Here is a 12666-nt window from a genome sequence, read left to right on the forward strand (position 1 = left end):
GATTTCTTTTGTAATATATTATGTTTACAATTAATTATGCATGTTGAGACTTGACTTTGAGGCTAACTTAGTTTGCCAAACGTTGATCGTGGGGCGCTATGAATATTCTATTACTGCCTTGTATTTTCTCTTTTTGTTAATGCCAACAGGGGGAAAAGAATGCAAACTTTGTTTTAACTTGATCTTACCTGTCTCCATGTCCCTCATTGCCTCACTTCTCGCTGCTGTAAGTTTTTGTTTTAAGTTTTCAATTTGTTTCACTTTTTTTTCCGTAAATTTTTTCATTTCCATTTTTGTGTTTTAAAAACTTGTTTAAGATTGCAAATAAGTTCGATTTTTTTGGTAAAAGTTTGCTTATGTTGTCATCACCAAAAAGGGGGAATATTGTTGATTCTGAGTTTTGATGATGACAACGCAAACTTCCTAATCGTTGTTTAAGTGTGTTTTTGGAATGCTAAGTTAGGGAGTGCCTGAGTAGGACAAACTAAGCATGTGGAACAAACACTAAGCAATGCATGGAATTTCTAAAGAATCGATCAAGTCTGCATATGAAGGTTGTTCCCAAGACAGTTGTTCCCGAGACAGCAGGAACAGCTGTTCCCAAGACAGCGGGAACAGCTGTTCCCAAGACAGCGGGAACAGCTGTTCCCAAGACAGCGGGAACAGCTGTTCCTAAGACGACTGTTCCCACGACGGCTGTTCCTAAGACGGCTGTTCCTAAGACGGCTGTTCCCAAGACGGTTGTTCCCACGACGGCTGTTCCTAAGACGGCTGTTCCCAAGACGGTTGCTCCTAAAGCAGGCTGATCCTCAACGACTGATCCTAAAGCAAGTTATTAAGGGTGCTCCTCATATAGTATGAAGATCATCAAAGTTCCGGAGAAGGAACAATGTATGAAGCATTCAGGTGATGCTTCAAAAGGTGCCAACATAGAAGCTACAACATATGAGTTTATGTTTAGATTTTATGTAAGTATTTTAATAACGTTTATGCATAATATGGAACAAAAGGAACACGTGTGTTTTAATATGTTTGAGAAAATAGTTTTTGTAAATAAAATAAAGTTTTATAAAGGAAAATCTTTTGAAAATAAATAAAACGATTTTGAGAAAATCAACATTGGATTCTGATTTAGAATTCCTTGTTTTCCAAGAAAAGGTTTTTACTTGTTCCTAAAACTACTCCCACTATTTTCTCTAAAATTGAACGTGTTAAAAGTGGTTTGAAGAAGTCTCCCTGTTTCTCTCAATCAACGTGCACGTTACTGCTCCCAGTAACTGTTAGTGGCCGTTGAGGGGAACATGGGAAACTGACCAAGAAAGTTCTTCTATAAAAGGAAAAGGTTTTTCATTTCTCAAATCACAACTGACAACGTGCAATATTTCTAAAGAACTTAAGAGTTTTTATAAAAAGTCAGTTTGCGAAAGAGCGTGTTCCTAAAGTTCCTTTATTGTACATAAGCTTTATTGAATACTAGAGTTTTCATAATTCGAGTTGTAATTGTGGGGTTAAGGATCGAGTGATCCTTGAGTTGTGGGGTTAAGGATCAAGTGATCCTTGAGTTTTGAGTGTAAGGGTTGAGTGATCCTTAAAGTGACTTAGAGTCAAGTCAGCGAGAGAGTGTGAAAGGAGCAAGCACAGTAATCAACGGGGATTGCTGTGAGGAACTCGTGTTCAAGTGGAACTCGAGTTATTGAGTGTGTTGTATTCGAGCGATTACAATATATAAAAGAGTTTGAGGTTTTCGCTTCTTGATAAGGATCAAGAAGTTTCCTCAGTTTTCACATTCTTCGTACTAATTTGTTAGTTGTTCCTTTAATTTCTAAATTCCGCAAAGGAACACCCTAAGTTCAACGAAACAATTCACCCCCCCCCCCTCTTGTCAGTGTTCCTACTGGAATATCAGTTTTAATGGTTGTAAATCATGGTAGGACGATTGTGGATTATTAAAATTATTGTTTCAACGTCTAGGTATGTTAAGTTGGTCTTGGCGAAGTTTTTAAACGAGTTTATATTGCTGAAAATTAAAGTATGATGTTTGCGAAGAGTTTTCAACGAATTTCAATCATTAATTCAATAATTATTATGCTAGGAAATCAAATACTCAAGTTTTAATATTGGGGAAGGTTCTAAATATGTTAAGGATGTATTTAGAATGCTTTGTTATTGTTGTGAATGATTAGAAGTTGATTGGGAATCCTTGTTGGTTGTTTTAGGCGGAGAATTCTCTTTAGGTGACTTTTGAAAGTGTTAAAGTGGCCTATCAGTTTGTCTACACAAGGTACGTACATACCTGTGTGCTTGAGGATGTGTGCTTATGTTGAAACCATGTTGTAATGTCTCTAAACTTGGTTATGTTGAGATTTACATGTTTAATGATGTTGGATGAACGTGTTGAACATGGATTTTATTATGAGAATTATAACATGTTAGTATGGACACTAGTGGAAAAAACCCCTGTTGTAGCCCCCTTGTTGAGGGGGGCATATATAAGTGGGCCTCAACAACCACTTAGTCAACACGGGTCAAAAAATTTACTAACAGGTTGGGGCGGGCTTTTTTAGAGTTCGCTTCAATAGAACTTGTTGGAGGGGGCTTTATATTGCCCGCCTCAATAGATACTAGTCTAAAGGGGCGGGCTTTGTTTTGTTCGCTTTAACCGATATTCACGAAATTTAAAACAATAAAAACATAGCTTCTCATCGCCAAACCGATAAAACAATCCCTTCAAATCTCTATATTCAAACAAAGCAAGTACGCTTCTAGTGCAATCTGCAGGCGAGTTCGCACCGCTCCTCACCGCGCGCCTCCACCACCACCACCACCTTCCTCGCCTCCTCTTCCATAGTAGTCGCCCCCGACCGTCGTCTTCCCTATCTCGGTTGACTCTGTTTCACACAGTGACGCAATCTGTCAAGGTGAGCTTTTAATTGATTCTTGTTTTGCTTGGTCTTAAAATTCAGTTTCCCTTCAATTAGTTGAGCATAATGAGTTGATTATGCAGAAAGTTTAGGCTAATGTTCCAATATTGGATGAATTTACAAATTAGGGTTTGATATTTGTGGTTTTCTAGTTCAATTGTTAGTTTATAATTGATTCTTTTTTGTTTTTGTTCTGGCCGGGGATGGGGATTGGGTGGATGGGGTCTTCTTTTATTACTGCTTTTTTTGTATGATGAGATGATGGTAGTTGTGGGATTGACTTATCTTACTTTCATTGGCCAACTCGGTTGGGTTCTTGATACTATCGTCTCCCTTTGGGTAACACTCCTCAAACTACTCTACTTGTTTCAATCTTCTATTTCAAACTTTGTTTGTCCATTATTTTGGGTTTAGGATTGTTGTTTTGATGTTAATCTGTCTGATGAGTATTTGATAGTTTGTGTCAGCGAGTTAGCGGTTTTGTTGTTCGTTTGCGTGAGATTGATCATTATCGGATATGAATTTCACTTGCGTGACCCGCGTTGACAAACAAAGTCATTCTTAGTGGTTATGAACTTATGTGCTTGTATATGTTCAGAATAAGGTGATCATTGACTAGAACTGATGCTGCCAGGAAAGTTTTGTAATCCTACCAGTCTAGAGTATATTAGATTTCATACAGAAAAGAGAAGGTTTTGACTTTTCATTGATTTTGTTCCTTAACCACTTATGTACACTTTAAGATGGTTGTTATGGTCCATTCGGGATATTAGGTATGCTGTATTGCTGGATTGAGGTTGATTGCATGTGCAACACAGTTATCCTTTTTAAGGCACTAAACTAAAGTTATGTGCCTTGCTATATGCAGTTTTTGGCTATGAGCCTCATTCGGTGTTGCCAATTGGTGTTGTTTCTCTTGCTGATCTTACAGTTTTTCTTCCTTTCTCGAAAATTAACGTCTTTGCTAGTACTGTTGTAAGTCCTACATGCCTAAGTCCTAAATTTTCTGACCTCCTATTTTTCTCTCTTATCATTAGTCTTACCTCTTTCTGATGGCTAGATATTCTACACTCCTTTTTTGAGGCATATATGGACATGGTTGGGTCTATCTCCAGCAACTAGAAAGAATTTTAAATCTCGTGTGGCTTCAGGTTACAGTTGTATCATAGTGCCTGGTGGAGTACAAGAGACGTTCCATATGGAGCATGGCTCTGAGGTACGTTATGTAGATTATCTGATTGTTTTTTGTAATCCTGGTTGTGGAGTTGTCAACTTGTGTGAGATTAGACTTTTGTTGTTCGTGTGTGTGACATTGATCAATATTGGATATTAACTTGGAATTTCTTGTCGACTTGCCCATTTTGAAATTTGAATCCATGGTTTTATCTTGTTTTTTTTATTTTTGTCCGTTTTAACTTTTTGTTACAAATTGCGAGTTTGTTCCTTATATATTTGGTGGTCTGTTGAGTGTTTTACTAGCCTATTGTTTCTAGCAATACATATTTTGTTGCTTTCACGTTTGAACTTATAGTTGCTCCAATGCATCAAGTTCTAGTTGGCACATATGATAAGTTACTCTTTTGAACAGATTTGACCAGAAGTTGTTGTTGATTGGTATAGGCTTCAATCCCGAATTTCAAGTTAGTCCTTTTCATAGCCATTACTGCTTTTTAGAGATTCATGTATGTTGCAGCTTTCATAGCCATTACTAGGTTGTTCTATTTGTCGTGCTCACATTGAGTATTATACTATTATGGGTTGTCTGGTCGTTGAGTCCTTTTTCTATTTGGTTCAGGCGGGGAGGGTATCACCGATGGTTGTGAAGATCTTCAAAATTGCCTCTATGTTTGCATTCTTGTGTTTGGTTAAGGATATTCTTTAATCTTCTAATTAACATGCTTCTTCTAGATGGAATTATATGTTTACACTGGCCTTATTTTGTTGATTTAAGGTTTCTGATTTAGACTTGATAGGCTGAGGAGTGAGGACGAGATACTGCAAGGTCTAGCCTTTTGCTATTGTTTACAAATCAGAGTCGTGTCTCTGGCCAAATGAACAATTTAATGAAATCTAAATATTACTACAGTACTATTCCTACTAATATACTACTAGAGACTAGAGACCTATATATTACTACAGTACTACTCCTACTAATATATATTCACAGGAACTAAATGTAACAATTTAATGAAATCTTAATGTCACCAATAATAATGTTATCCCATGTTTTATTTTTATTTATTTTTCTTTAGAATTTCACTTTTTCTCAGTTGAATTCCAATAAGTTCAGTTTAACTTAACACTACTATAACCCATTTTTCGATAAGTTCAGATTGAGCAGTGATGTATAAACGTGCTCTTTCATTTTGCCTTATTTATATTCCTGAATAGCATTATTTATCAAGGTTCTGCCTTAATAATGCTGGTATTGAAGTCTGAATGGTGTATGATGTGGAAAGACGTCAAGGGGTTTCTTTGGGATGGTATATGATGATGTGTTGCTGTTGTTTCGATCTGATAAAATCGAAGTAGTTTCTTCTTCGATCCGTTTTCTAGGTTTGGTTAAAACTTTGGACGTATTGCAGAAAGCAGATCGTTATTTGTATGATGTGATTAAGTGTATTCATGTTGGACTTGTGTATTTCAGAGCGCTAGTGTTTTCTGCTGCTTGAGAACTATAGTGCAGAAAATGGGTTTGCTCTTACATTTATTGAAGGAAATTATTCTGTGTGTTTGTTGAAGTTTCCTTTGCAGTAAACAGCTAGTTCTTTCTAATCGAAACCTGTGATTTAGGACATTAATGTTGTCTATTGTGAGTGAGGTTATGTTGCCTCAGCTGATCTCAAGATATACTGCCGGTGATGCCCACGTATTCTGGTGCTAAGTATAGCAGATTGGTAAACTATAGCAGCAAAGCAAGGAAAAAAAATATTATCATTTTGTGTGCTAACTGTTTCCTTCGTACTTGCTTGGTCCGTCATTGTGTTGAATTGTTTTATCTGTTTGAATTTGCAAAATTGTAGAAATCAAATTATATGGCAGCCTCCTCCTGTTTTCTTTCTTTTTCTCATTTATTTCTTTGTTTAAATTGAGGTGGTTAAAACATGGCAGTTTTTGTTGTTTTTACAGCTTGTTTTGAGTACTGGAAGCGGTGTTAATGGTTTCACTCTAGATCCATCTCTTGGAGTGTATATTTTAACTCATCCAGACATCAAGGTAAGGACACTTTAGCTTCCTGATTAGAACTAGCTAGAACATATTGTTGTTACAGTGGGGAATCTATTTACTTAGCTCGTTATTGTCTTGGATAAATTGTTTTTTACCACCTAAAAAACTAAAACTTGTATTTTACCACCTAATTTTTTTAAAAAAATTGTTTTTTACCACCTGGAAAATAGGAAAATAGATGAAAATGTTATGTGGGGGGCACAATAACGGTAATATTTTATATATGTTCTTTTCTTCCACTATTTCATGTAATTAACTCTATTCTCTTCCTCGCTTTCCTATTTTCCATGAATTCACATAATCTTTCAGCTGATGCTATAACATGCACTCTTAGGTCATAAATCTCATTGAAATTGCTATCATTTTCCATGCTTAACAGTAGAACACGTACACGTATCCGATGTCGAACTATTGGACATTGGTCTGCAGGATTACTGTATTCAGCTAGCTAAGTGCAGAATCCATCTAGAGTAGTTTATTAGACTAGAAACTAATGTTGGAACTTATCTCTGAAAACAACATTCTCCTAACAGTACACTCTGATTAGTTGTTTAATACAAATTAGTATTCTGATTAGCTGTCAGTACACTCTCACTTTGTAATCAAATATACATTTATATAAAGATTAGTATTCTCATACTCTTCCAATAATTTGGATTAGGTATGAAGACAGTTTCCGCCAAAATCATTGATCTACTGATCATGTATGTTTCTGAATAACTAATTGTGTTCAGATTTTTTATCTAATACTGACAGCGATTTCACAGCACAGTCAGTCCAAGGAAGTATGAGAAACTTCGGGTTTCATATATATCATCATCAAATTTTGGTTGATAGATTATCTGTTAGTCACTTTAAGTTTTCTGAATGTACGAACCTCGAATGAATGAGACCTTTAAACGTAATAGTATCAGGAAGCTAGCAGTATTATTTGTTTGCCGTCTACGTTAAGGAAGGGCTTCACTTGGGGGCCCTAGATTTACAAACCACGACATATTCAAATTAACCAACTAATCATGGTTTGACAGGCATCAGCTTTCGTGGACACTTTAATGCTCACAGAGCAATTAGAAGTACAGTTTAGCTGCATGGTTTTGAACAATTTAATTATCTCTATAGTCTGCAACTATATCTTTTTATGATCCAATGGAATGTAAAGATAATATCGTTAGTGTAAACTTTGGTACTCATATATTTTCCTTCCATCTTGCAGGGATCGAGTCGATTGGAAGAAAGTCAACACGGCCTTAATTAAGGTTTGTAATGCATGATCTAAAGGGAGCTAAGTGGCCAGATTAGAGAAATTTGTTAGACTAGCTCTCTAGCCTTTTGTCTTTATTTGTTAATATTAGTTTTAATTTGTTAGACTAGCTAGCTAGGTGTTTAAAAATTGTAAACGTACGTACTATACGCTTTTCTCTATTGGGTTAATATAAATGAAGTTAATTTAATGATTTATTAATAAAAAATAAGCAGATTCATACCTTTGCTATTCTGGTGTTGATTGGTGTACAGGTTTCAATACTCAATGGTGTATATATATAGATTTGGTTATTGCCACCTATTTTATATTTTAAAAGAATTTGGGAAAAAAAAAATTAATGTTGTTGAAGGGGGCTTTTAATGTACGCCTCAACAACATATGAATTTATGGCGCAAAAATAAGGACCTGTTGAGGGGGGCATTTAAGAAGTGAGCCTCAACAGAGGAGGCTGTTGAGGCGGGCTTCTTAAATGCCCCCCTCAACAGGTCCTTATTTTTCGCGTTTTTGTAGAGGTTGTTGAGGCGGGCTTTTGAAAGCCCCCCACAACAGATCACCTGTTGAGGCGAACAAAGCCCGCCTCAACAGATCACTGAGCTGTTGAAGCTACGTCTGTCGCAGCGGGCCTTGTTCGCCTCAATAAACCCAAAATGCCCCCCTCAACAGGTATTTTTTCCACTACTGGGATGATTGATGCAAACATGTTGGTTGGAAACATTAGATTATTTTATATATATTGGTTTAGATCGATTGATCGTTGTTCCCTTTTAGCTTTTCACTACTTCATGAGGACCGATGACCTTGTTTAGTAAGTTGAAACCTTATACCCATATAGAGGGGTTGATCATTGTTAAAGGAAAGGTTGAATTAATTGGAATGAGCTCTTGATTGATACCGTTGTGATCACTTACTTGATTCCAAGATAAAAACAGTTGTGAATAATTTTTGATTGTATGACTTATGTGATTGTTGAGTCATAACAGAGTTTTAATATGTAAATCATGTAAAGTGAAACTGAGTAGCAATATCTTCAGACTGTGCACGTCTGAAGTGACGGACAATCAGGAGTAGGGTTATGGGTCGCCTATGGCTTTTTCTGGGGCCGGATTGATCACCGGTTCTATTTTATTCAAATGTTCCTCGATATCGCAGGTCATTGGGGTTACAGAGTCGCGCCCGTACCTCGTCTTCTTTAGTGAAGGCTTCAAGTAGACAACTCGGTCCATTGACTATTTCAATTAAAATAATGTTAATGATACAAAAGTCTAGTTCAGTCAAATATTGTAATACCCCGTATTTTTGGGTATTTTATAACAAATTATTTTGGTAATTTAAGTTAATTTTTTTAAATAAAGTTTTTAATGAGTTTTAACAAAAAAAAAAAAAAAAAAAAAAAGAACTTACAAGTATATTTTCATATTTTATTTTATAAATTTTCCAGAGATTAGTCTCCTAGTTAAACCCTAATACCCTAAATTATATATACCCTTGTACCCTCAAAAAATTTCCTACGTGATTCTCAAAGAAAAAGAAAATTCATCTCCCTAAAAACACTTCTGCCGCCATCTCCCGTTCATTGATTCTGGTAAGCCATGTTTACCTTCTTCAACTTATTTTTTTTATTCTCTATAACAATAATTAATTCATAATCATGATAGTATTTTAACTGATAATATTTTTCTCCCTTGCATCCGAATGTCCGATTGATTATGCCTGAAACAAATACAACTTGGGTTTCCGTCATGATAGAGAATTGTAAACCAATTACCACCGCCTCATTAACCATCAAAACCTATATTCTTTTTTCGTGTCTGTAGCATTCCCAAATGCAATCCAAATTGGTTTATCTTGATTTGTTTATTTAGTGATAAAATAATAATTAAGCATTATGTTCTATAGTTGACTTAATCTCTTACTAATTTCCTTGTCGCAAATTTACAGTATTGCAATGCCATTACTTAAAACCGTCCCCTTAACTAATTATTCTTTTTATAAAATTTGGGCTAATAGTTGCAAAGTTGGTCTTTTGTTTAATTGTGGGTACGTAATAGTGTAAACTAATTTAGGTTATTTATTTTGCGTAATTGTAGAGGAAGACTACTTAGGAACCACGCAAGGAGACTACTAGTTTGAGTACGTGCGCGTTCAAGGTAATTTTCAATGTCAATCATCTTTAGGTCCCGTTAGTAAAGTTTTTGGGTATGTTTATGTGTTAATATGTGTTATGGAGATTAAGTGTTATGTATATATATGAGCTATATATATGACTTGAGTTTATGGGCATGTATAATGTTAGTATTAGTATGTAAATGATATTTTGTACTAATATAATTATTTTACGAAAACGAATATTAATTCATCTGATTAATGTTTGTGGAGGATGTTTTGATACTGGACGCAAGTTGGAGTTTTTAATTAATGATGGTTATAAGTTGGTCATGAATAGGATAATGCTACAGAAGCACTCTAACTCCTCATTATGAGTTGCAGCAATTTAAGAACTAAGTGAATGTTGTCATATATGGATAAAGCTGGGCTAAATTGTACATCGTATATTGTAGTTGTGGACTTTTGTGGCTACGTCTATATAATATGTGTTTTGACCTTACTAAATTACTAATAACTTAAAGTGTAACTTAAGAGGGAAAAGCCCGTAAGGGTAAGGAATAGGTTGCCCTGTTAGATGTTGTTCTAACGGTGCACTTTAGTGGAGACCCGTTAGGCTTCTAGTAGGTTTCTATTATTCTGTATTAAACTTTCTGCTTAGTCTTCCTCCTAATTCTATTGGTGCGCGGTCGCGGAGAACCATAGTCAATTAGTGAGGGGTGTGCACACTAGGGACATTCTGTACTGATCTTACTTTGGCCGTTCTCAAGGGTTACGCGCGACCCTTAGCGTTCTCTTTCCCTCACTTAATTAATATTAATCTTATGTGATAATTTTATTAATGGAATTATTAAATTGGTACTTGTTGTTTAAATTACTTATTTTATATACTCAAAACGTTTTCAAATTAAAATTATTTATTTTACGGGATGGAGTTGAAATTACTCAGTTTATCTGATTTTTGGGAGTTCGCCTCTCTTGTCTCTTCTTATTTATTTTTGCAGGTTGGTAAAGGTACTTAGCTACGAGTGAGGAGACGCTTAGATTAACCACCTAGTCAGGAGACAATTTCTATTGATTAATATTTTGGATTTGTTCTTTATTTTTATGGGATTTGGTTGTAATATTTTGTTGGCCACCTTTAGACCACTTAGTTAATTTTGACTTTAATGGTTTTAAATTGTTTTGTTGGTTTGCATTTATTTTCTATGGAGAATAAATGTAGCAGTGACGCTCCCAAGGTTTGGACGATTGTTTTATGAAATAAAAACAGGGTTTTTGATTATATAAAATGTCCAAATTTTGGGGGTGTTACAAATATAGTCTTCAAATTTATATGTTATTGATAGGGCGTTCTTCCGTCGTTGATAGATCAACGCCACAATCAAACAAAATTTATAGAACCGCTAGACTAGCCAACTATATGAACTATAGTGGCAAGGATAAGGATCGTCCCAAAGAAACGATGGTTCTCGAGTTTAAATGTCAAGCTAGTTCGAACAAGAAGTTTGATTTGAATTATCACTATCAAGCTAAACTAACAATTAAACTAGATTGAATCAAGGAAGGGAAACGTTAGGGAGTTGGGGATAGTCTAGGGAAATTGGGGGAAATGAACTACCATCTAGTAATCATGAATGATGCAATGACATAGCACATAGGGGAATGAAACCAAATGACGTGCTCGCCACCTCTCGGATAGAGCACGCGAAGCAACCTAGCCTATAGAAGAGCTTTCACCTAGTCCTAAGCTAGATAAGCTTGCATATAATAGGAACTATCATTCACTTGCATGAATTAGGCTCACAATGTCTTGCCAAACCTAAATCATACATTCCAATCTAATTCAATCAACTAGCATTTGCAACTACTACTCAATTGATCATGGAAAATCCTAGCACTAAATCAATTTAATCACATCAATCATTCATCAATCAAATCATCAAGTTCCCCTAATTAAGCCCCTAGATTCTCCCCTTTCCCTAACCTAATTCTACTCACTAATCATACTAGAAATCAAGAAATCCATTAATTCTAGACTAGACTGCATGAAATTGAAAGATTAGAAAGAGAGAATCAAAGACTAGAACAATCAATTGAACAATCAACAAGAGAATTAAGGATCAAAGTAACTAAAGTAAAATCAAGAAGAATTGAAGAATTGAAGGAATTAAAGAACCATCAACAATCACAACAAAAGCAAGAATTAAGAAATTGAATTGAATTGCACAAAATTAGAAGAAGAGTTTAGAGAATTACAACTTTGATGCTTCAATGGAGGAGAGTTTCTCTCTCTAGAAATGCTGAAAAACTAACTTTGAGAATCTAAAAATGTCAACTAAAATTCTACACATAACAAAATAAACGAAAAATCTATTTATAAGTTTCCCAAAATAGAAGCCGAAATTCGAATAAGAGCAGCCCGCGCAGCCATTCAGTCGCACAGACCCTCTGTGCGACCGAACGTAAAAGACCCATTCGAGCAAACACTGAGACCTGTGCGAGCGAAGGCAGCGAAGAACACTTCCACTAGTACATAATTAACCTTAAGTAACACCCAAAAAGTGATACATAAAGTGGTAAAAGTGTTACTATAGACAATAGGTAACACTTTAGTGGGTGATACATCCGCCCATGTTCCCTATGGTCTTATGTAACACTTTGGGTAACTTATGGTAACACTTTTAAAAGTGTTACCATAAACCCTCTTATGTAACACTTTTTTATATAATTGGTATCATTTTTAAAGTGTTACTTTTTATTTCTTAGGTAACACTTAATTATCTTTAGTAACATTTTGCAATCATATAGTAACACTTTATCCGACATTATGTATCACTTTTGCGAATTAATGTAACACCTTGTTGATTATTAGGTAACGTTTTTCAATCATCTTTTGACATATAGTAACACTTTATTCTACATTATGTATCAATTTTTGCCAACTAATGTAACACCTTGTTAATTAATAGGTAACATTTTTTTAAATTATTATTATTATTATTATTATTATTATTATTATTATTATTATTATTACTACTACTATAACTACTACTACTACTGTGGTTATTTAAAATATGCAACTTTTTTATTTTTTTTAAGTTAAAAATAATATTAACACGAACAACAACCACGAATTTGAAATTAACA

At 35.0% G+C, this 12666-nt stretch overlaps 2 long non-coding RNA genes across 4 annotated transcripts; both read left to right on the forward strand.

The window, feature by feature from the left end:
• Positions 1–2445: 2445 nt before the first annotated feature.
• On the forward strand, positions 2446–7621 carry LOC110775750 (uncharacterized). Of its 3 annotated transcripts, XR_008927801.1 has the most exons (5): positions 2446–2918; positions 3790–3896; positions 4073–4137; positions 6051–6137; positions 7363–7621. It is a non-coding gene; the product is annotated as an uncharacterized lncRNA (long non-coding RNA). The 3 variants fall into 3 exon arrangements; XR_008927803.1 differs by lacking the exon at positions 3790–3896; XR_008927802.1 differs by lacking the exons at positions 3790–3896; positions 4073–4137.
• Positions 7622–8711: 1090 nt separating this feature from the next.
• Positions 8712–10750, forward strand: LOC130466913 (uncharacterized). Its single transcript, XR_008927070.1, has 3 exons — positions 8712–8995; positions 9501–9560; positions 10521–10750. It is a non-coding gene; the product is annotated as an uncharacterized lncRNA (long non-coding RNA).
• Positions 10751–12666: the final 1916 nt, after the last annotated feature.

The sequence above is a fragment of the Spinacia oleracea genome, chromosome 2 (genome assembly GCF_020520425.1).
Source record: "Spinacia oleracea cultivar Varoflay chromosome 2, BTI_SOV_V1, whole genome shotgun sequence".
NCBI lineage: Eukaryota > Viridiplantae > Streptophyta > Magnoliopsida > Caryophyllales > Amaranthaceae > Spinacia > Spinacia oleracea.